The 24778-nt window shown below is 40.3% G+C and overlaps 1 protein-coding gene across 2 annotated transcripts in view; it reads right to left on the bottom strand.

Annotated features, from left to right (window-relative positions):
• The window catches only part of LOC138966907 (uncharacterized), a 272207-nt gene that overhangs the window by 154308 nt on the left and 93121 nt on the right, over positions 1–24778 (bottom strand). The window contains exon 1 of one of the 2 annotated variants that reach the window (XM_070339301.1): positions 7281–8271. The exons of the other annotated variant lie outside the window; for it this stretch is intronic. The gene's annotated coding sequence lies outside the window, so the exon portion shown is untranslated. Of the gene's footprint in view, positions 1–7280; positions 8272–24778 lie in introns of those variants that run through there. 2 annotated transcript variants of the gene reach the window in all.

Here is a 24778-nt window from a genome sequence, read left to right as displayed (position 1 = left end):
TGATCATTACCAGTTTTAGGCAGCAGATTTTGTCACTGATTAATACCAAAAAAAAACACTTTTTTTTTTTTTTTGGCTGGGGGGGGGGGGGGGTCCGGAAATCCCAGAACCCCCCCCCCCCCCCCTCGTCCGCCCCTGACATTTATGTATCGATCGAATTCCTTTCAGGTACTGACTTTGTTGTTGTTTTGACGATTGAACGAACACACACACATGAAATCAAACACATAAGCTTCATATTTGGGCGTTTCAGGTTGACCAAAACTTCGAAGGAACTACAAAACACACGTCATGTACTGACTTTGTTGTTGTTTTGACGATTGAACGAGCACACACACATGCAATCAAACACATGACGTGTGTTTTGTAGTTGCTTTGAAGTTTCGGTCAACCTGAAACGCCCAAATATGAAGTTTTGTAGGCCTCTGACGTCACATGGCTCAAAGTAGGGAAATCCAATGTCCAATCGATACATAACATATTTATATGTTTTTGAAATCAGAAAATTATGAAAAATAAGATGAAATTGTTTTTGGATCGTTTTATGAAAAAATAATGTTAATTACAATTTTTAGATTTTTAATGACCAAATTCATCAATTAATTTTTAATCCTAAAAGCTGAAATGCAATATCAAAGTCCGGCCTTTGGCGAAGATTGCTTGGTCAAAATGTCAATCAATTTCATTGAAAAATGAGAGTGTGACAGTGCCGCCTCAACTTTTACAAAAAGCCGGATATGACGTCATCAAAGACATATGTAAAAAGAAATGAAGAAAAACGTCTGAGGATATCATTCCCAGGAACTCTCATGTAAAGTTTCATGAAGATCGGTCTAGTAGTTTACTCTGAATCGCTACACACACACACACACACACACACACACACACACACACACACACACACACACACACACACACATACACACACAGACACACATACACCACGACCCTCGTCTCGATTCCCCCTCTATGTTAAAACATTTAGTCAAAACTTGACTAAATGTAAAACATGGTTTTTTTGCACGCTGGCAGGTCAACTCCGTCCGCGATGTGTGGGTGTTATACGGAAATGGGTCGGAGGTTTACGATGTCGATTTCAATGTTTGAATTCAGACCAACGTAAGATCAGCTTCATGGGTGGAGAAGGAGAAGGGGAACTTTTCATTGAGAGGAAAAACAAAGCGTGGAGTCAAGCGGAAGTTCGATAATCTCCATCACAGTTGCCTCGGGGTAGCAGACACAAATCTGACCATCCCTCTGTCGCCGACACGGAGACTGACCAGCCTACACTACTGATCTATACTTTCGTAAACACGCACTTGTCGAGACATCATAAATCATTACTGCTATCACACCATTGCCCTCTACCACTGGTTTCAAATTGATTATGCCCTTCACCTATACGAAATAAACAAACCTTTGAATCAAGCTTACTTTCTTGATCAGTTTCAGAGAACACAACATAAAGCACTACCACTGCTATAGCTTAGCATCAGCCTCAATTCATCACTGGTGTGCAAATCAGCAATTTCTCTCATCCACAATAAATGCGGCGACAATTCCTTCGAATGCAGGGTTTATAGTATGCACCAGCACCAGTAGCTTCGATTACTGGTAGAAACCAGATATGTCTCTCGCCCACTCATTCGAAATTCTGGGACAAACCAGTCAATAAAGATTCATTTTCTTGACCCGTTCAAGGACAACACCGCAGCAAATTAACCACTGCTGCTATCCTCACACAGAACGAAACATCTTCATAGCTAAATCAACATCATCCGTGCGAAGTCCTTTTACATCACAGAACAGCATTACAGATATGGCAATCCGAATGGTGCAAAAGTCCCTTTTAGCTCTTGATGTCTAAATAACACATTATTTAGCTAAATAACGCGTTATTTAGCTAAACAATGCTTTATTTAGCTATATCATGCATTATTTAGCTAAATAATGCATTGTTTAAATTAAACAATGCATTATTTACAGATACAGAAAAAAGAGAGCCCAGAGCACTAAATAATGCATTGTTTAGCATAAATAAGAGATTGTGTTTGTAAATAACTCATTATTTATAAATAATTACGCGTTTTCTCTAAACAATATATTATATGTAAATAAAGTGTTATTTAAATAAATAAAATATTATTTAGATAAATAAAATATTATTTATCTAAATAAAATATTATTTAGATAAATAAAATATTATATGTAAATAAAATATTATTTATCTAAATAAAATATTATTTATCTAAATAAAATATTATTTAGATAAATAATTTATTATTTAGATAAATAATTTATTATTTAGATAAATAATTTATTATTTACTGTTTTTGCCTTGAAATAGTATTATTACACTAAATAATGCTTTATATAGCTATATAATAGGTTTCCGCTATATAATTCATGATTTGGTAAATAATACATTATATACCGTAAATAAAATATTATATACCGTAAACAATTCATTGTTTAGCGCATCGCGAAGCCGTTTTTTCTCTTGTTGTTTTTTTCCACGTGTTTCCGTGGATCCACGAGAGCTCTGTTGATTCTCAAACTGACCAATCAGACAACTAGCATCTGTACACTAATTAAAGTCCCATTGTTGAGTGTGACGAAAACTCGTGGTGACGATTTTAAAACATGTTGGGTCACGCATGGTCCAATCTTACATGGTCCAATCTTACATGGTCCAACCTTACATGGTCCAACCTTACATGGTCCAATCTTACATGGTCCAACCTTACATGGTCCAACCTTACATGGTCCAATCTTACATGGTCCAATCTTACATGGTCCAACCTTACATGGTTCAACCTTACATGGTCCAATCTTACATGGTCCAATCTTACATGGTCCAACCTTACATGGTCCAACCTTACATGGTCCAACCTTACATGGTCCAACCTTACATGGTCCAATCTTACATGGTCCAACCTTACATGGTCCAACCTTACATGGTCCAATCTTACATGGTCCAATCTTGCATGGTCCAATCTTGCATGGTCCAACCTTACATGGTCCAATCTTACATGGTCCAACCTTACATGGTCCAACCTTACATGGTCCAATCTTACATGGTCCAATCTTACATGGTCCAACCTTACATGGTTCAACCTTACATGGTCCAATCTTACATGGTCCAATCTTGCATGGTCCAATCTTACATGGTCCAACCTTGCATGGTCCAACCTTGCATGGTCCAATCTTACATGGTCCAACCTTACATGGTCCAATCTTACATGGTCCAACCTTACATGGTCCAACCTTACATGGTCCAATCTTACATGGTCCAATCTTGCATGGACCAATCTTGCATGGTCCAACCTTGCATGGTCCAATCTTACATGGTCCAACCTTACATGGTCCAACCTTACATGGTCCAACCTTACATGGTCCAATCTTGCATGGTCCAATCTTACATGGTCCAACCTTGCATGGTCCAACCTTGCATGGTCCAATCTTACATGGTCCAATCTTACATGGTCCAACCTTACATGGTCCAACCTTACATGGTCCAACCTTACATGGTCCAATCTTACATGGTCCAACCTTACATGGTCCAACCTTGCATGGTCCAATCTTACATGGTCCAACCTTACATGGTCCAACCTTACATGGTCCAACCTTACATGGTCCAATCTTACATGGTCCAACCTTACATGGTCCAACCTTACATGGTCCAATCTTACATGGTCCAATCTTGCATGGTCCAATCTTACATGGTCCAACCTTGCATGGTCCAACATTGCATGGTCCAATCTTACATGGTCCAATCTTACATGGTCCAACCTTACATGGTCCAACCTTACATGGTCCAACCTTACATGGTCCAATCTTACATGGTCCAACCTTACATGGTCCAACCTTGCATGGTCCAATCTTACATGGTCCAATCTTACATGGTCCAACCTTACATGGTCCAACCTTACATGGTCCAACCTTACATGGTCCAATCTTACATGGTCCAACCTTACATGGTCCAACCTTACATGGTCCAATCTTACATGGTCCAATCTTGCATGGTCCAATCTTGCATGGTCCAACCTTACATGGTCCAACCTTGCATGGTCCAACCTTACATGGTCCAACCTTACATGGTCCAATCTTACATGGTCCAACCTTACATGGTCCAACCTTACATGGTCCAATCTTACATGGTCCAATCTTACATGGTCCAACCGTACATGGTTCAACCTTACATGGTCCAATCTTACATGGTCCAATCTTGCATGGTCCAATCTTACATGGTCCAACCTTGCATGGTCCAACCTTGCATGGTCCAATCTTACATGGTCCAACCTTACATGGTCCAACCTTACATGGTCCAACCTTACATGGTCCAATCTTACATGGTCCAACCTTACATGGTCCAATCTTACATGGTCCAATCTTGCATGGTCCAATCTTGCATGGTCCAACCTTGCATGGTCCAATCTTACATGGTCCAACCTTACATGGTCCAACCTTACATGGTCCAATCTTACATGGTCCAACCTTACATGGTCCAACCTTGCATGGTCCAATCTTACATGGTCCAATAATATATATGGACCATGTAAGATTGGACCATGTAAGGTTGGACCATGTAAGATTGGACCATGTAAGGTTGGACCATGCACGATTGGACCATGAAAGGTTGGACCATGTAAGATTGGACCATGCAAGGTTGGACCATGTAAGGTTGGACCATGTAAGATTGGACCATGCAGGGTTGGACCATGCAAGGTTGGACCCATGTAAGATTGTAATAGTGGGAAGCTTGTAAATTGTTCTACCATACGTTCAGGCTTCAACAACCCCTCTACAAATAAAACAAATTCGACTGACACTGACAAGGAGTAAATGACAAAGACTTGAATGAGCACGGCGGCATCGTGGCCACCGTGCACAGTTCCAGTTTATCAGACATTTTCAGTTTCTGGACATTACCAGCGGTTTAAATTCGGACCTTTCGATGCTACCGACTTTCATAAAAATGGCCGTACAATCGTCTTGTCTGTCTTGTAAGGTTGGACCATGTAAGGTTGGACCATGCAAGGTTGGACCATGTAAGATTGGACCATGTAAGGTTGGACCATGTAAGGTTGGACCATGCAAGGTTGGACCATGTAAGATTGGACCATGCAAGATTGGACCATGCAAGATTGGACCATGTAAGATTGGACCATGTAAGGTTGGACCATGTAAGGTTGGACCATGTAAGGTTGGACCATGTAAGGTTGGACCATGTAAGATTGGACCATGCAAGGTTGGACCATGTAAGGTTGGACCATGTAAGATTGGACCATGTAAGGTTGGACCATGTAAGGTTGGACCATGTAAGGTTGGACCATGTAAGATTGGACCATGTAAGATTGGACCATGCAAGGTTGGACCATGCAAGGTTGGACCATGTAAGATTGGACCATGCAAGATTGGACCATGTAAGATTGGACCATGTAAGGTTGGACCATGTAAGGTTGGACCATGTAAGGTTGGACCATGTAAGATTGGACCATGCAAGGTTGGACCATGCAAGATTGGACCATGCAAGATTGGACCATGTAAGATTGGACCATGTAAGGTTGGACCATGTAAGGTTGGACCATGTAAGGTTGGACCATGTAAGGTTGGACCATGTAAGATTGGACCATGCAAGGTTGGACCATGCAAGGTTGGACCATGTAAGATTGGACCATGCAAGATTGGACCATGTAAGATTGGACCATGTAAGGTTGAACCATGTAAGGTTGGACCATGTAAGATTGGACCATGTAAGATTGGACCATGTAAGGTTGGACCATGTAAGGTTGGACCATGTAAGATTGGACCATGTAAAGTTGGACCATGCAAGATTGGACCATGCAAGATTGGACCATGTAAGGTTGGACCATGTAAGGTTGGACCATGTAAGATTGGACCATGTAAGGTTGGACCATGTAAGGTTGGACCATGTAAGGTTGGACCATGTAAGATTGGACCATGTAAGATTGGACCATGTAAGGTTGAACCATGTAAGATTGGACCATGTAAGGTTGGACCATGTAAGGTTGGACCATGTAAGGTTGGACCATGTAAGATTGGACCATGTAAGATTGGACCATGTAAGATTGGACCATGTAAGGTTGGACCATGTAAGGTTGGACCATGTAAGGTTGGACCATGTAAGGTTGGACCATGTAAGGTTGGACCATGTAAGATTGGACCATGCAAGGTTGGACCATGCAAGGTTGGACCATGTAAGATTGGACCATGCAAGATTGGACCATGTAAGATTGGACCATGTAAGGTTGAACCATGTAAGGTTGGACCATGTAAGATGGGACCATGTAAGATTGGACCATGTAAGGTTGGACCATGTAAGGTTGGACCATGTAAGATTGGACCATGTAAGATTGGACCATGCGTGACCCAACATGTTTTAAAATCGTCACCACGAGTTTTCGTCACACTCAACAATGGGACTTTAATTAGTGTACAGATGCTAGTTGTCTGATTGGTCAGTTTGAGAATCAACAGAGCTCTCGTGGATCCACGGAAACACGTGGAAAAAAACAACAAGAGAAAAAACGGCTTCGCGATGCGCTAAACAATGAATTGTTTACGGTATATAATATTTTATTTACGGTATATAATGTATTATTTACCAAATCATGAATTATATAGCGGAAACCTATTATATAGCTATATAAAGCATTATTTAGTGTAATAATACTATTTCAAGGCAAAAACAGTAAATAATAAATTATTTATCTAAATAATAAATTATTTATCTAAATAATAAATTATTTATCTAAATAATAAATTATTTAGATAAATAATATTTTATTTAGATAAATAATATTTTATTTACATATAATATTTTATTTATCTAAATAATATTTTATTTAGATAAATAATATTTTATTTATCTAAATAATATTTTATTTATTTAAATAACACTTTATTTACATATAATATATTGTTTAGAGAAAACGCGTAATTATTTATAAATAATGAGTTATTTACAAACACAATCTCTTATTTATGCTAAACAATGCATTATTTAGTGCTCTGGGCTCTCTTTTTTCTGTATCTGTAAATAATGCATTGTTTAATTTAAACAATGCATTATTTAGCTAAATAATGCATGATATAGCTAAATAAAGCATTGTTTAGCTAAATAACGCGTTATTTAGCTAAATAATGTGTTATTTAGACATCAAGAGCTAAAAGGGACTTTTGCACCATTCGGATTGCCATACACATACATCGCCTCTGTGTTGTAAGAAATACTGCCTCATGAGAACAACACAAACCTGTTTTATATCACAAAATCAGCATCCCTTGTGTGTGTTTTTGACCCAAGAACACAAACATATCAAATAATCCGCGGAGATACTCTTGTCAAATCGACCACCACACAAGAATAACACACATTTTCATCAGCTTCACAAAAAGCAAAGCCAGTCGTGCGGAGTTCTGGTCAGGCACAACGCTCACAGAAATGTCCAATAATTCTTCTTGTCACTGAGAATCTACTGCTCGCATCTATCTCTCTCTGTCTCGCGTGTGAGGTCTGAAGCCACAACACCACAGACTACAAAAATTGAACACAGATGACGGCCCGATAGCCACAGAGCGGTGACCACATCAAAGGTGAGATGTAACGGACTTATAGCCGCTTCACTGCCGTCTCACCACATCACAAGAAGACTGTAACGGTATGATAGCCTCCGTGCATTTTTTTGAAACATCACAAGAAAACTATGCGGTCTCAGTGTAGTATGACCATCACTATGTCTTCGCTGCAGTCTCGATGCATCATAAGAAGACTACGGTCTGATAGCTCTAATGTTGTTTCACAATCACAATACTACTATGGCTGTCTGATGGCCTTAGTACAGTTTTGAAATCACAAGAGGACTGCAGTGTGCATTTTTGCCGATTCCAAAAGAAAACTATTGTCTATGAGACATGTGTGCAGTTTCTCTACATCACAAGAAGACAACGTCTAATCCATTCAGTTCCATCAAATCACAAGAAGACTGTGATCTGGTAGCCTCAATTCAGTTTCGTCAAATCGCAAGAAAACTTCGGCTTGGTAGCTTTCTAGTTCTCGTCACATATCACGAAGACTTCGACTAGGTAGTTTTACTGAAATGTTCCTAATCACACACAAAAAACTTCAGCTTGATCGCATTAGTCCAGTTAATGATTCGCAAGAAGATTTTATTCAGCCTGGTAGCATTTAGTGAAGTTTTGTTCCATCAGTGCGACTGGCACCGCCACCACCACCAACTTCATAAACTACACAACCGACGACTCTTGTCGACTTCAAGTCAGCATCGGGCCGAGTCAGTGAAAGTCGCACACAGTCGCCATGTGGTTAAGTGACTCGACAGCAGCGCTGTGCCGTTGACTTCTGTTCCGTTTTAGTGGTGTGTGTGTGTGTGTGTGCCGTGTGTGTCGCTGTGTGTTGGCTTCTCATGTGTGTGTGTGTGTGTGTGTGCGTACGAGCGTGCATCTCTCTCTCTCTCTCTCTCTCTCTCTCTCTCTCTCTCTCTCTCTCTCTCTCTCTCTCTCTCTCTCTCTCTCTCTCTCTCTCTCTCTCTCAGTATGTGCGTGCGTGCGTGCGTGCGTATCTCTTTGTCTGTCTGTATGCTGTCTGCGCCCACGTCTGTTAGTGCGCGGGTGCACGTGTTTGCCTGGTTGTCAGTGAGCCTAGAGTGACCGCAACACAGCGTCGGGTTCGGTTCCTCAGACGTGTGTGTTTCCGACACTGTCAGTGTTGCCTTGCCTGGGTTGTTCGTGTTCCAGTGCGCTGGTGCGCGTGTTTGCTCAGTTGTCAGTGTGGACCAAGTCTGCCAATAATTAATCCACTGCAAACATTAGCACCTCTGCATTTGGCCAGCAAACACTGACTGCGTGGCGTCGAGGGGAGAAGAAACAATTTGCTGACAAACACGTTTTTCTTTTTCAATCTTTCTTTTTCTCTTTCTTTCTCTCTTGCATTCAGCATGGCGCGTTTCTTCGCTGCATGTGCAGCCGATACAATGCAAGAGAAAGGAGAGAGGGAGACTGAGATTGAATGTCAGAATAGAAATGGGGTGCAAGGACGTTGGGGAGACAGGCGGGGTGTGAGTGCGTCAGGGTGGGGGACGGAGGTAATGTGGTTTGGGGGGTGTTAGTGGCATTGGGGGTCGTAGAGGGCAAAAGGACCGGTTTATTCCACATCCGTGATCGCCCGACTGACTGGGATGCAAATCGCGGTGACTTCAATCGCATAAAGAAGAAACTCAAAAGAAGACCGGGAGAATACAACGGCAGAGAGAGAGAGAGAGAGAGAGAGAGAGAGAGAGAGAGAGAGAGAGAGAGAGAGAGAGAGAGATATAATTATATATATATATAAACACACACACACACACACACAGACAGAGACAGAGCCCCGGAGAGACAGACACAGACAGAGTTATTGTGCTAAAGTGAAAAAGAGCTCCATTCTAGCTTGTTCAAAGCTAGGGTACACACCCTGCCCCTACCACCACCCCCGCCGCGACCCTTACCTTGGCCCCAGGCTTTTTGCGGATAAGAGGCCAAGCATTTCTTCCCAGGCTTTTTGCGGATAAGAGGCCAAGCATTTCTTCCTAATAGTTTTAAATAATCAAAGCTTCACCCCCCACCCCCCACCCCCAACACACACACACACACTCACACGCACACGCACGCACACACACACCACACACACACAAACACACACACACGCACTAACACACACACACACACACACACCACACACACACACACACACACATACTCTCGTTAACCGACGATTTTATCAGTCATATCCACTTGACCACAGTGCCACACATCAACTCCCCAACAACCACGGCTGGTGACTGCAGCAAAGACTGCAGTGAACTGTCTGCTTTTTTCCCCCGTTAGCGTGGCACGCGCCTCTTCTGCGACGGCACGTGCGATCGATATGGGGCGCGCGCTGGGGCTCAAGTGACCACAATCTCCCTTTCTTGGCACAAGTGAAACTTTGGTTTTGGGACTTAAACGTTGACGTGAACGTGGGGCAAAAGAACCAGTGCGGCATCCGGCATCTCAGAATTTCAGCGTTCAATATGACTATTGCGTAATTTGTGACCGTCTCTTTCTTTCAACGACACCAAGTCTGCCTTATCTTTCCCAGGGACATACAGTCTTAAGTTAATCCAAAAACAAAGAGACTGCCAACGTTTTAAAATTCAGAATAAAAAAAACAAGAAAGGTAGGTTATCTTGATAGTACTATCAAGCTAAGGTTTGTGTGAATATTTGTTTGTCTGTTCACTTAAAAGAACGTTGGGTCGAAATATCTGTGAATGTATTGTTTTGTCAATAACAAACGTTCCAACAACCTACCTTTCTTGTTTTTTGATTCAGTCTTAAGTTAGTTTCAATTACAATCCGTATTTACGAGTTTTGTCTAGCTGATGGATTTTCGTGATTGTCACCGAATTAGGGTTGCGCCAAGGAGCACTTAGACTTTTGAAAGTGTGCAAAGATCTTGCAACCGAGTAGCTCGATCAGGCCTATTCTGCTGGCTTGATACATACTTCGTATACCACAGACGATTTGGGCACAGCTGATCCCTGCAGAAGAATTTATCTATCATCCTCCTTTTCGGTCTTGACATGTATAGGTCCCTTTTAGAGTTACTAAGGAGTGACGCAATGCGAACTATGACACAAACACTTATTCAATTCGCTGAATCGGCAACATTTTTGCCCATTTCACGTAATCTGCAAAACGCTGCCCGTATCGCGAAATTGGCAGCGTTTTTCCAAAAATGCGTATAGGCTTCTTAAACTTGCCCATTTCGCGAATGTGGCAGCCGAGTTTGTGTTTTAAAGTTCTCAAATGCCCTGGGTGTCACCACACGTAGTTCTTTTCTGCACGACTTCTGATAGATGACGGAGGTATTGCGGCAGTCAGACCTTTCTTCTTTAAATTCTTCTGCAGATATGACCCACTATTGCGCAGAATATCTATGGATAGATTGCACGGAAACATTCATTTCCATGGAAACGGCAATGGACGTACGTCTGTTGGATGCATAAATGGCAAATAATTTCCGCGCCAGCTGCCCGGAAGCTTGATAAAAGGAATACTCTCAGCCTGCGCTAGTAATTTATATTATCCGTGTGTGATTTCGAAATTCCTGCAAATTTACTTAGAGCTTACGATCTAAAAAAAAAAACCACACACATTTAAGACAGCAAACGCCAAAGAATCATTTTTCGCTGATAATTTTAGGATTTTGTGGGGTGTTTTTTCTGATATTATTGTTTCATAACTGAAACAACACAGATAATTGGTTCTGAAAGTGACTTTAACGCATAATAAAGAAGAGATATTGGAACGTTTAAACATAGACAAAACGAAACATTCACGGCTACGTCGATCTATTGATTTTTGTATGTAATGTTTTGATTTTATGTGATAATGTATATAAACATCTAGGGCTGTTTTCAGTATTGTTGATAACATGTTCTGTTTGATTAAGGGTATTCAGCTGGTATTTCCTTGTTTTCACTACCTATTTTATTCATGTTTTTATTACTTAGTTAGTGGAAGAATCTTTTGTATGTATGTTTGATGGTGTATGCTTTTAATTAAACGTTGCTGACTATGAATGTAGATGTAAATGCTTGTATAACTGTGTTTTAATTTTAAATGTGTCAAATGCAAAGAGCATAATTGTAAAGTTATGATGTTGCGCTATATAAATGCTCATTTATTATTATTATTATTATTATTATTATTATTATTATTATTATTATTATTATTATTATTATGTAAATTTGACCACACGTTTTGGAAATGCAAATTGATATTTAATAGTTAAATGTCCTATATCATGCTGATAATTGCCAAATACATGGCCAAGAACAAGGCAATCCTAGCAACATTTCAAAACAATCCATTCTGCATGTACCTTATAGTGTCAATGACTGAACCAAATCAAAACGTTGTGTGAGGTAGCTTTGATGTTGTACCTATATTATTTAAATGTTAAAGTTAACTATAACCAGCGGGGGTCCTGATTTGGCCTATTATGGTCCGCTGGACCCGAAAAGCAATAGCTAACTAACTAACTATAACCAGCGCTTGTAACTATATTGTGCTTTTTTCTTGGCATATGTACGTCACTTTTCTTTGTCCATTACCCCTTGCAGTTCTAAAATAAAACATCGCCCTTCCAAAACCAGAACACAATCATGGTTCCATGTTGTTCCATATTTTGCCTTCATCATCTCACAAAACAAACAAAAGCACCCCACCACGCGACCGCCACATCGTGACATGGGTGTCGTTTGGCGCTGGCATTCGTTGAAATACACAGAGCTGCCAAAACTGTGCGTCCCTGCCATAGATGTGTGGTGTCATAAAAACACGTCTCTAGTCCCTGCATGCTGTACGCACTAGAAGCCGAAAAAGCGCGCCAGAAATCCATCGAGGGGGTCCCGCGACGCACTTACTACCTGAAAAGAGCGGGTCCCGAGGAATAACTTATTACCTACATTTCTTTCAAATTGCCGACACTTTGCCTTCAGTTGCCAAGCTGCCAAACGTTTGTATGGTAGGGGAAAGGTGGCCCTAAAGACTGCCTAAAGCTTAAGAAAAAATGTCGAAACTTCTTTGAACATTTGAGCAAATTTACCAAAGAAAACAAATCCTACAAACAACCTTGCCCCTACATGCAACCCTCTTTGATTTCTGCCAATGGACTAGCTGGTCTGTTGTTCCGAACGCTGCCAGATTCTTCGGGCTCAAAAATTCCTGCACGAAAGCCTGCCAAGCCTCATAACGAGCAAGGGCAGAGAAAAGGCATTCAGCAAAGCAAATGCATTTCCTGCGTAATTTACGTTTATTCCAGTTTTGCAGACTCTCCTGGGGTTTAAAAAGTGAAGACTGGGTGATACTTCATGGTTTTATTTTGGGGTGCAACCTCTTTCTCTTTCCTTGCTTCTGGTAATTTCTGTTCCCCACTCTTCTATTTTTTGACGATAGAAGTCAAAACATAATGACTCAAGGCCGTCTCACAACAAATCACGAAGAAAAAGACGAATACTGCGTCTCCACACGCACCACATAAAATCGTTACCTTGATTTACACTTGTCAGTAATGACCGATAATTCCAGGTTTACGGAACAACACCAATTCTCAGTGACCGAGTTATAAATGCTCCAACCTTTGTTCAGTATAGAACACCGTTGACCGAGTCTTCAAGCCTCTGGGGTCACTAATCCTCACTGACCAAGGCAAAGATGACAAATCTTTTCTTCAGTGTTTGCAACATGCACCAGTTCTCAGTATCAGAGTCGCAGACGCCCACGCTTGGTATATAGATCGTTTCATCAAGACTTCCGTGATTTTGGAACATCACTTCCGAATGAACAAGTCGAATATGCGATTGAACACAAGCTGGATGTGGAGAATATCGGCTGGAGTTTAAGAGGTTCTTTGAATACCACAATTTGGTGTACGCTAATTCACAATGAAACTACCACAGAACAAAGAAGAGGGAGAAAACAAAGAAGTTTTACAGATAGAGATCCTGTGAAATTGTCCTGAAGTGCTTGGAACACAATAAAAGTCTGTATCCATTTCCCCACGATCTCTGCTTGCGTTGGGGCGGACGAGTCAAAGAGGAGAAAACAGCAGTACAATTAGTGAATTTATTCGCCAAGTTTTCCAGGGTTATGGAACATCATTTCTCACTGATTGTCAAAGACGTTGTTGCGGTCCAAGATCACTTTTATCAACCTCACAGAATTATATGTATATTTTCCGCGATCTCTGCGTACGTACGTTGGAACAAGAGAATCAAACAGGCGGAAACAATTATACAACAAGAAATTCCTCCGAGGTAGGAAAAACACCCCCGTCCTTACCATTCTCACTGCCACCAACTGAGAAGGTTATTTCCCTTTGACCATTAATATGTCCCTCTATAAGTCCTTGTGGAATCTTAATCCACCAATAACTCCCTAACCGTGTGTTTGACTGGTCCCAATTTTTGTAAGGACCGTCTCAGGAATGTATAGAACCTGTTCACCAAGTTTGGTGACGATCGGTCCGTTCATTCTTGAGATCTATATGCGAACACAAACACACAAACAAACAAACAAACAAACACATCGACCGAATCCTATACACACCCCTATACCGGGGGTGTAATAAGCGAATTATAATTACAGTTTTCCAGGTTTATGAAACACTACGTCTCACTGACCGTCAAAGACGTTGTCGCAGTCGAAGATCACTCAATCTTTGAAGCTGTCTTCAAGAGCATTGGAACCCAACAAAAGTCTGTACATTTTTCCACGATCTCTCCGTAAGTTGGAATGGCAGCAGAACGCAACAGGGGGGGAGAAAACAACACAATAAGTAAATTAACCGCCGGCAGGGGGCGCTAGGCTAATTCCAGGTGTGTGGTTACCCCCCTTTGTAACGTTTTTAATTCACTTACCTCACTGACGGCGAGTTACCCCAATGATGAGCTAGTGCCAATAACACTGTATTCTTCCTCTGATGTTTTTTGTTGGTGTGGTGTAGTTTTTGGGTGGAAACGGAAGATTTTTTTTGTTTCTGATGATCAGGTGTTGCTTTTATTGGCCAGTGTGTGTGTGTGTGTGTGTGTGTGGCTGTGTGGCTGGTTGTCTGGCTGGCTGGCTGGCTGGCTAGCTAGCTGGCTGTTTGTCTGTCTCTCTCTGTGTCCACAATTAAGTTTTACAAACCATCGTTATGCGTGAAAAAGACTTCGTCATAATAAATTCTGTAACAGAAGTTAGACACATTGTGTTAATTGTCCGTTAGTCTAAAAGTTTGATTTCAATTTACATCTTAACATTGTTCCAGCAGTCTCCGTTCATCACAGATACCACCATCAGACAGGGATTTTTAAATCTCCAAGTTTTACTGAATGTAATGATAGTTAACCAAGCTTTAGTGCTGATTTTTCCTACAAAAACCAAATACAAAAAAACAAAAAACAAAAACCACACACACACACAAAACCCTATCATTGAGTTGGGGCGTTGAACTTTACGGAAAACCCTTCACATACGTAAAAATCTTATGTCTCGTCTGTTTATTTCCATTGGTAGCAAGGGCAAAAAAGTTCTTTCTCTGCAGTAATGATATAGTAAAAGGCCCTCCGGGTACCGGCAAGAGTGCTGCGTATAGCGAATCGACACTATCATGAAGCCCTCATTGCTGGTCAATTCTTACAAATCTCTGGAAAAATCTCCAGCTGGCACCACACATCCGTTTTCAATGAGCGAATTCCTCCTGGTAGACGCTTCAAACCATGGCAGTACCGGATTTGCCCTCTATTTTTACACATCGACTGTTACTTTTGGACAAAGGAGAGTTCAGGTAAGCATTCACTGCCTAGACAGAATATCACTGTAAGCCAGTTTTAAAAAATCACATTGACGGAAAATTAGAAACAGTAGGGTGAGGGTTAGAAAACTGTCAATGCTTTTTACATTTAGTCAAGTTTTGACTAAATGTTTTAACATAGACGGGGAATCGAGACGAGGGTGGTGGCGTATGTGTGTGTGTGTGTGTGTGTGTGTGTGTAGAGCGATTCAGAGAAAATGACTGGACCGATCTTCATGAAATTTCACATGAGAGTTTCTGGGTATGATATCCCCAGACTTTTTTCATTTTTTCGATAAATGTCTTTGATGACGTCATATCCGGCTTTTTGTGAACGTTGAGGCAGCACTGTCACGCCCTCATTTTTCAACCAATTTGGTTGAAATTTTGGTCAAGTAATCTTCGACAAAGCCCGGACTTTGGTATTGCATTTCAGCTTTGAGGCTTAAAAACTAGTTGATTAGTTTGCTCATTAAAGTTGTCATTAAAATAAAATTTTCATTAACAGATTTAAAAATGATTGTATCGTATTTTTCAATTTCTCCTGAATTTAAAAATATATTCATATGTCATGTTTACTCTAAAACTGTGCTTAGAATGACAGAAAATAGGTTAAGTAGGCATAAGTAGTACTGCGTTTGCACGCTACGCGAAGACGAGCGTGACCCGTCTCGGTCTTTGGCTGTGGTTAGTCAAGACTATCTAAAATATAGTCTAGGCGATGACTATTTGTTGGTGTTAATCTGTTACTCTGATGCCGACAACTTGACTAAATGTTTTTATATCGCTTCACGCGACTTGTTGAATATGCGTTTGTTAAAAATATTTTAAAATAAAGAACAAAATGTTGTTTAATAGAAACGTATCGAAACAGATTCTGTCGTTTTCAGTGCTTTTTTACACACACACACACACACACACACACACACACACACACACACACACACACACACAAGCTCGGTGAGTAACAAATCTAACCTTGTCGTTGTTAACCTTGCGCTAAAACCAATCGACTCGAACAAAATGCAGGGTTGATTACTCTACTTTCAGCGGCTCAATAATTCACAACACTACGCACGAAATAATCATATGCACATGATGGAAACGTGTTTTGCATTTACCTCGTAAAAACACCTGGATTATTCAATTAACAGGTATTCTGGAAGTACGCCTTCTTTTTCATCTCTCTCTCTCTCTCTCTCTCTCTCTCTCTCTCTCTCTCTCTCTCTCTCTCTCTCTCTCTCTCTCTCTCTCTCTCTCTCTAAAAAAAAGCAGACCACTGTTTAATCTATTACCCACGTTAAATAAAGAATTGTCATTCTCTCTCTCTCTCTCTCTCTCTCTTTCTCTCTCTCTCTCTCTCTCTCTCTCTCTCTCTCTCTCTCTCTCTCTCTCTCTCTCTCTCATTGTGTCCATTACAAGAACATCTTCAACTCCCCTTTACACAACAGTTTTCTTTTTCATGAAAAATTCTTACTCTACTTTACTTTACCATCTTTCCACCGCAAGTCACAATATACCCGACCTTGCACAAAACGAACAGCAGCAGCAATAGATCAAAGGGGAGTAAATCCGTCAAGCACAAGCCTTCAAGTCTGCCAGGGTGGCGGTAAAAGTAAAATGGCCGTGTCCGCTTTATGATTCTAGGCAGTAATCCTGGCGCTTAAATTGTCCTGCTTCTCCGCTCGCTTGCAGCGCGAGGCTTAATCTGACCAATATGCGTGCTGTGCATTTTTCTCCCCACCTTTGTAGTGGGCAATTACAACGATTTTTAGTGGGTACTAAAAAAGGGAAAACAAACTGCAGCGCGTAATCAGTTTCGCCGGTTCATGATAAGTTGAAACACATTCAGACTGTCCCCCCAAACATTTTGGAAAAAGTCTATCGATCAGTAAAAGAAAAAGTAACCACACAAAAATGCAGCCATCAAAGAATAAATTCACGAATGGTGTAACACAGAAATTTGATGAATATTAATTTGTAATGGTGCCTGAGGGTCAGATCAGCGGAATCGTGGCCGCTTCGGGCTGCGTGTGTGTGTGTGCTTCATGAAAGGAAAGTGGCTGCGTCTGCTTTATGACAGCAGTTCCCTCCGCTTAGTTACTACGCTTTTCTGCCCTCTCCAATCGCAAGCTTTACTTTGGCCAATACGCGCTGTGTGCATAATTATTTTTTCACTCCATTCGGAAGTGGACAATAACATGTTTTTTTCGTTGGCAAAAGAATACTGAATTATTGTTGTTGTTGTTGTTGTTGTTGTCATACAGTACACCAAATGCAACCGTTTACAAAGCGTTTTCCCCAAATCATTTCTCCCTCATCAGTGCATCGAAGAAGACATCATAAATACATCCCTCATAATGAACTCCTGCCGGAAAACAAGTCTGATCGGCTTGACCATAAAATACATTTAATAATCAAAGCCTTTCAAGCTGATAATCCTGTGGAGAGGAAAGACTGACTGGCCCGGTCACATATCATGAGAGACGTCTAATGATGTTGAGATCAAAAGGCCTCTCCAGTTTCTTTACAGGCTCCTGATGGCCTCTGAATCATGCAGTGCTCCTAAGTTTTGGTCAAGCTGTTGCGTGGGAGAGCATATGGCCAACACTCGAGCAAAGTGCATGACTACAATGAAGAACAAGTCGCGTAAGGCGAAATTACTACATTTAGTCAAGCTGTCGAACTCACGGGATGAAACTGAACGCACTGTATTTATTCATTAAGACAGTACAGCTTCGTCAATCCCCGTGTGAAGGAAAGCGCTCACCTTCCACGTGCAAAACGTAGTGATATTGACACGCCAGATTAGCGCGGTAGCGTATTGTGCTAAGCAGGAAAGCGCGCTTTTCTGTATTCTTGTTAACTTTCTGAGCTTGTTTTGAATACAACCTATCATATCTATATGTTTTTTTGAATCAGAAAATGATCACGAATAAGATGACATCCTTTTTGGATCGATTTCTTACATTTTAATCGTAAGATTAATTATTCTATTTTCGTTAATTGTGATCACATTTTAAGAGTAAACATGACATGTATATATTTTTAGATTCAGAATGTGATGAAGAATACGATGCAATCAATTTTAAATCTGTTTACGAAAAATCGATTTTAATGACAACTTTAATGAGCAAACTCATTAATTAAATTTTAAGCCTCCAAGCTGAAATGCAATACCAAAGTCCGGGCTTCGTCGAAGATTACTTGACCAAAATTTCAACCAATTTGGTTGAAAAATGAGAGCGTGACAGTGCCGCCTCAACTGCTGGATATGACGTCATCAAAGACATTTATCAAAAAAATGAAAAACACGTCTGGGGATATCATACCCAGGAACTCTCATGTAAAATGTCATAAAGATCGGTCCAGTAGTTTACTCTGAATCGCTCTACACACACACACACACATACACCACCACGACCCTCGTCTCGATTCCCCCCTCTACGTTAAAACATTCAGTCAAAACTTGACTAAATGTAAAAAGAAGTAGAAAGAAACAAGCATTGACCTTAACGAGGTCGAGAAAACCACCCTATGGTCGTGGTGACACGGCGGTGGGACATGGATGGATACTACCTCTGGGTCTGTACAGAGAGACAGAGACATAACGGATTGATAGGTGCATTTAGTTTCTAAAAATTGGTAGTACCCAGCTTCTGCCCTTTGCTGATACACCGAAACATTGGTCATTGACCGCCTTATAAAAAACTCATTGGTTGCAGATTGTTCATAATGAATGTTATTCCAAATAATTTGATTTTTTTGTGTGCATTAAAACGAGATCATTGTTTATCAAGCCATATGATAGACATTGTTGTATACTATTTGTCAAATTTTATTTTGAAAATGATGAGTTTTGCATGAATATTTGTTCGAGCAAGACATAATTTGTGGCCAATCGGAAGTCTGAAATTCCCGTTCGCCAACCCCTATTAGTTAAGATGTTTCAAAGCCAAGACGTACGCGTTGACATTCACATTAAATTGAAAACGTCTTTGAAAACAACAAACGAATTAAAAAATATATTATCTGACTAGTGTACACACCCATGCTTTGTAAAAGCACCCATGCTTCGTGAATAAAGGTCCCATGTCTCACTAGCACATTTCTACGACGTCAAGTGTTGAAACGCGCATCCTCATGTATAAACTTTAATTTGGTGTGTTTTTTCCCCTGGCTGGGTGCGTAAAGGCGAATAAACCTAATATATTTCGTTTGACTACCGTTAGGAACCTTTTTTTTTTTTTTACTCCAGAGTAGCAAAACTACAAGTCTAATTCGAAGACAAACAAACAAACAAACAAACATACAAACACACAAACAAACACACAAACAGAGTGAAACCTATAAGCCACTTTATTACATAACGGCGGCTTAAAAAAAGAGGAGAACGAGGAAGGAGGGAGAGGAAGACAACAACCACAACAACAATGACAAAAACAGTAACAACGACGAAGCAATACAGGGAGAGAGGGGGAGAGAGAGGGGGGGGAGAGAGAGAGAGGGAGAGAGAGAGAGGGGGAGGGAGAGGGAGAGACAGGCAAAAATACAGATATATAGAGAGACAGAGACACAGACAGATAGAGAGACAGAGATAGACGGACATACAGACACAGAAACAAAAGGACAGTAACATCTAGAGACAACAGAGAGGGAGATATATATCCACAATTCAGTAAATTCCCAACAAAAATTCTTAAAACTCGCTGACACCAACAGAAACAAGGCGAACCCGGCGCAGGCAGACTGTAAAGTGTGCGAAAAAGCAGCAATGAGAAAGAGGATTGCGTGTGTTTGTCATGGCATGGGCATGAAGCTCATTATCGACCTGTCAGCGATCGAACTGTTTGTCTTTCTGCCTCAACGTGCTCAACATATTAACTTGCTCCTCTCTCCTTATCGTCTTATAGCACGCCCATCAGTGCAAGAAACGCGAACTTTTGGTTGTCACACCGACACACACGCTTGACCTGTGTAGAAGTTGCGTCTACGCTAAAATATCGTATAGTGTGGTGTCACTTCAATTATTAAGAAAATGAATGACAACTACAGCTCGAGATCGAGTAATTTACTCAAGATCGAAGACAAGTCGCGTAAGGCAAAATTACTACATTTAGTCAAGCTGTGGAACTCACAGAATGAAACTGAACGTAGTCCGCCGCAAGTGCAAAAGGCAGTGAAAGTGACGAGCCTGTTTGGCGCGGTAGCGGTTGCGCTGTGCTTCATAGCACGCTTTACTGTACCTCTCTTCGTTTTAACTTTCTGAGCGTGTTTTTAATCCAAACATATCATATCTACATGTTTTTGGAATCAGGAACCGACAAGGAATAAGATGAAATAGTTTTTAAAACGATTTCGGAAATTTAATTTTAAAGGCATATGTACGCGCTCCCGTGTTTACAAAGTGTAGTTTGCCCACAATCGATGTCAAACGCACCATAAGACCATATAATGACGATATGTCACCATGCGCGGACCATAATACATGCATTACAGCTTGTTCTAGCCTCTGAAAAAGTGAGGATGTCAACAAAGCCGCGGTGTTAGCTCCCTTGCATCAACGTTACATGTGTTGCCAAATCTATAAATAGGACCATCTAGATCAAAATAAAAATTCAAATATCTCAACATTTAAGGGCTCCTAGACCACAATATTTTGCAGGGAACTTAATTTAGCATGTCTCCAGCTGTTGGTAAAGCAATTAGCGTGTATATTCATCGAGTTAATATGCCTTTAATCATAATTTTTATATTTTTAATTTTCAGAGCTTGTTTTTAATCCGAATATAACATCTATATATATATACGACTTGTGTCTGTCTGTGTGTTCGCGATGCACGGCCAAAGTTCTCGATGGATCTGCTTCAAATTTGGTGGGCATATTCAGGTAGACCCCGGACACAACCTGGTCGATGAGAATTTTCAACACGTGCTCTCAGCGCGCAGCGCTGAACCGATTTTGGTTTTTCTGTTCATCTTCCCAGATCCATTCCCAGTAACTCTTCCTTATCTTCTCCAGTGTTTTGCGTTTATCTCCCTTCCTTCGTGTGGCGTCAATCCATATTCCCGTTACTATTTTTAGAAGGTCCACAACGCTTTCATCCCGGCAAAGCCGGATATTCCCGTTACTATTTTTAGAAGGTCACTGTCCACAACGCTTTCATCCCGGCGAAGCCGGGTATTCCTCTACTTCTTCCCGGCGAAGCCGGGTATTCGGCTCTACTTCTTCCCGGCGAAGCCGGTACCCGGCGAAGCGGGTAATCATCTAGTATTTATATGTTTTTGGAATCAGAACATGATGAAGAATAAAATAAAAGTAATTTTGGATCGTTTTATAAAACAATAATTTTAATTACAATTTTCAGATTTTTAATGACCAAAGTCATTAATTAATTTGTAAGCCTCCAAGCTGAAATGCAATACCGAAGTCCGGCCTTCGTCGAAGATTGTTTGGCCAAAATTTCAATCAATTTGATTGAAAATTGAGGGTGTGACAGTGCCGCCTCAACTTTTACAAAAAAGCCGGATATGACGTCATATAATATATTTATCGAAAAACTGAAAAAAACGTCTGGGGATATCATACCCAAGAACTCTCATGTAAAATTTCATAAAGATCGGTACAGTAGTTTACTCTGAATCGCTCTACACACACACACGCACAGACACACACACACACACACACATACACCACGACCCTCGTCTCGATTCCCCCTCTATGTTAAAACATTTAGTCAAAACTTGACTAAATGTAAACAAGTCGCGTAAGGCGAAATTACTACATTTAGTCAAGCTGTGGAACTCACAGAATGAAACTGAACGGACTGCATTTTTTCACAATGACCGTAGTCCGCCGCTAGTGCAAAAGGCAGTGAAAGTGACGAGCCTGTCCATGTTTAGCGCGGTAGCGGTTGCGCTGTGCTGCATAGCACGCTTTACTGTACCTCTCTTCGTTTTAACTTTTTGAGCGTGTTTTTAATCCAAACATATCATATCTATATGTTTTTGGAATCAGAAACCGACCAGGAATAAGATGAAATTGTTTTTAAAACGATTTCGGAAATTTAATTTTAATCATAATTTTTATATTTTTAATTTTCAGAGCTTGTTTTTAATCCGATTATAACATATTTATATGTTTTTGGAATCAGAACATGATGAAGAATAAAATAAAAGTAATTTTGAATCGTTTTATAAAACAATAATTTTAATTACAATTTTCAGATTTTTAATGACTAAAGTCATTAATCAATTTTTAAGCCTACATGCTCAAATGCAATACCGAAGTCCGGCCTTCGTCGAAGACTGCTTGGCCAAAATTTCAATCAAATTGATTGAAAAATGAAGGTGTGACAGTGCTGCCTCAACTTTTACAAAAAGCCGGATCTGACGTCATAAAAGACATTTATCGAAAAAAAGAAAAAAAGTTCTGGGGATATCATACCCAGGAACTCTCATGTAAAATTTCATAAAGATCGGTCCAGTAGTTTACTCTGAATCGCTCTACACACACGCACGCACAGACACACACACACACACACACACACACACACACACACACACACACACACACACACACACACACGCCCACAGACACAGACACATACACCACGACCCTCGTCTCGATTCCCCCCTCGATGTTAAAACATTTAGTCATAACTTGACTAAATGTAAACAAGTCGCGTAAGGCGAAAATACAATATTTAGTCAAGTAGCTGTCGAACTCACAGAATGAAACTGAACGCAATGCCATTTTTTCAGCAAGACCGTATACTCGTAGCATCGTCAGTCCACCGCTCATGGCAAAGGCAGTGAAATTGACAAGAAGAGCGGGGTAGTAGTTGCGCTAAGAAGGATAGCACGCTTTTCTGTACCTCTCTTTGTTTTAACTTTCTGAGCGTGTTTTTAATCCAAACATATCATATCTATATGTTTTTGGAATCAGGAACCGACAAGGAATAAGATGAAAGTGTTTTTAAATTGATTTGGACAATTTAATTTTGATAATAATTTTTATATATTTAATTTTCAGAGCTTGTTTTTAATCCGAATATAACATATTTATATGTTTTTGGAATCAGCAAATGATGCAGAATAAGATAAACGTAAATTTGGATCGTTTTATAAATTTTTATTTTTTTTTTACAATTTTCCGATTTTTAATGACCAAAGTCATTAATTAATTTTTAAGCCACCAAGCTGAAATGCAATACCGAACCCCGGGCTTCGTCGAAGATTACTTGACCAAAATTTCAACCAATTTGGTTGAAAAATGAGGGCGTGACAGTGCCGCCTCAACTTTCACGAAAAGCCGGATATGACGTCATCAGAGACATTTATCAAAAAAATGAAAAAAACGTTCGGGGATTTCATACCCAGGAACTCTCATGTCAAATTTCATAAAGATCGGTCCAGTAGTTTAGTCTGAATCGCTCTACACACACACACACACACACGCACGCACGCACGCACACACATACGCACATACACCACGACCCTCGTTTCGATTCCCCCTCGATGTTAAAATATTTAGTCAAAACTTGACTAAATATAAAAAACAAGTCGCGTAAGGCGAAAATACAATATTTAGTCAAGTAGCTGTCGAACTCACAGAATGAAACGCAATGCCATTTTACTCGTAGCATCGTCAGGCCACCGCTCATGGCAAAGGCAGTGAAATTGACAAGAAGAGCGGGGTAGTAGTTGCGCTAAGAAGGATAGCACGCTTTTCTGTACCTCTCTTTGTTTTCACTTTCTGAGCGTGTTTTTAATCCAAACATATCATATCTATATGTTTTTGGAATCAGGAACCGACAAGGAATAAGATGAAAGTGTTTTTAAATTGATTTGGACAATTTAATTTTGATAATAATTTTTATATATTTAATTTTCAGAGCTTGTTTTTAATCCGAATATAACATATTTATATGTTTTTGGAATCAGCAAATGATGGAGAATAAGATAAACGTAAATTTGGATCGTTTTATAAATTTTTATTTTTTTTTACAATTTTCAGATTTTTAATGACCAAAGTCATTAATTAATTTTTAAGCCACCAAGCTGAAATGCAATACCGAACCCCGGGCTTCGTCGAAGATTACTTGACCAAAATTTCAACCAATTTGGTTGAAAAATGAGGGCGTGACAGTGCTGCCTCAACTTTCACGAAAAGCCGGATATGACGTCATCAAAGACATTTATCAAAAAAATGAAAAAAACGTTCGGGGATATCATACCCAGGAACTCTCATGTAAAATTTCATAAAGATCGGTCCAGTAGTTTACTCTGAATCGCTCTACACACACGCACGCACAGACACACACACACACACACAGACACACACACACACACACACACACACACACAGACACACACA

This window comes from Littorina saxatilis, linkage group LG5, assembly GCF_037325665.1.
Source record: "Littorina saxatilis isolate snail1 linkage group LG5, US_GU_Lsax_2.0, whole genome shotgun sequence".
NCBI classification, from domain to species: domain Eukaryota; kingdom Metazoa; phylum Mollusca; class Gastropoda; order Littorinimorpha; family Littorinidae; genus Littorina; species Littorina saxatilis.
Note: the sequence above shows the minus strand (reverse complement) of the source record. Positions and strands in the feature narration are given on the sequence as shown.